Raw genomic sequence first — 1,690 nt, forward strand, 5'->3', positions numbered from 1 at the left:
TCTCCCTCTCCCTCTCCCTCTCCCTCTCCTTTTCCTTCTCCTTCTCCCTCTTCCTCTCCCTCCCTCAAGTGTAAACAGCTTGGAGGACATTATTGGAAATTCCCGAAGATTATAAAATAGATCCTGGCCTCTTGAAAATGTCAAGTATTTCAGTGTTCACCAGTATGTTGTTATTTACTCTCAAGTATTCATAAAGACTCAGAGTGTATACAAGTCCTGAAAGCCCAATAAAATATCACTGAGCATCCATAGAAGTGCTTTACTGCAGTTAGCATATTTTATCCTTTTATTGCTGATGCTTTGATTGCTATTTCTATTTACTCTGTACATTACAGCAGTGCCCAGTAGTTCCAGTAGGAGAGGACCTCCCAGTGCCAGTTACTGTATGCACACACACAAACCCTGCTGCAGGGAGCTTACAGACTCTGGTAAGAATGGCTGGTGAAGAATCAGTAAAGAGAAACACAGAGTCGGACTCATTGCAATTCACATATTTGTTTGGAGGTGCTTCACCCCTGCTTGCCAATTCCATGGGTACAAAGAAGAGACTGAGGGAGAATGACAGGTTTGCATCTTCACTCTGCTCTTTCTGTGGCACATGCAAGCTTGGCCATAGCGTTCAGCAGGCTCTGGTGCCATGTTTATGTCTCAGACTTATTTAACAGGAACAGCCAGAGCATGACAAGAAACATGGGAAGAAGTTCTGAGAAGGGCAGTGAAGTTGGTGAAGGGTCTGGAGCATGTGTCTTATGAGGAATGGCTGAGGAATCTGGAGTTGTTTAGCCTGGAAAAGAGGAGGCTCAGGAGTGACCTTATCATTCTCTACAACTACCTGAAAGGAGGGTGTAGCCAGGTGAGGTTGGTCTCTTCTCCCAGGCAGCTAGTGACCGGACAAGAGGGCACAGTCTTAAGCTGCACCAAGGAAGGTTTAGGCTGGACATTAGGAAGAAGTTCGACACAGAAAGGGTGATTGGGCATTGGAATGGGCTGCCCAGGGAGGTGGCGGAGTCACCATCCCTGGAGGTGTTTAAGGAAAGACTGAATGTGGCACTTGGTGCCATGGTCTACTTGACAAGGTCGTGTTTGGTCATAGGTTGGACTCGATGATCTCAGAGGTCTTTTCCAACCTAGTTGATTCTGTGATTCTGTGAAAACACCATCCTGGGAATAGCATTGCTAGTGGTTTAAACTACTGTACCACACGTATCCGACCCTTTCCAGGTTAAGCAAAGCCCACATGCTGGTGCTGGAGGCACCTTCCTGAGCTCCGAGGGAGCCCAGCTGTGCTGACTCACATCCCACCTTGCCAGTGTCAAGGCTTGGAGGCCTGGGTACAGCCAGTTAACGTGACTGTCACACGCCTGAGCCACAGTGAGTACTGCAGTGCTGCACTTCCACCACATAGTCTTGATAACCCCAACATCTTTATTGCAGCACTGCAACATGCCACTTTTCTGGAAGGACAGATGCTCCACAAAGAGGTCAGAACTGACCTCACAGTCCTGGGAAGGGAATTATTCTTTTACACATCACTTTTTGGTTTCACTGTTTGGTGGCTTGCAGGTTTGTTTTTTTTTAAACACATGCTGCTTGATGCACTGCCTGGAACACCCAGAACACTGTTGGCTCCTCATCAGTTGTCATCAGACCCCTTCGAGCCCCTTCACTGCACTTCACCCTTTAACCTAGC

This window comes from Corapipo altera, unplaced genomic scaffold (assembly GCF_003945725.1).
Source record: "Corapipo altera isolate COAL_440 unplaced genomic scaffold, ASM394572v1 1, whole genome shotgun sequence".
NCBI classification, from domain to species: Eukaryota; Metazoa; Chordata; class Aves; order Passeriformes; family Pipridae; genus Corapipo; species Corapipo altera.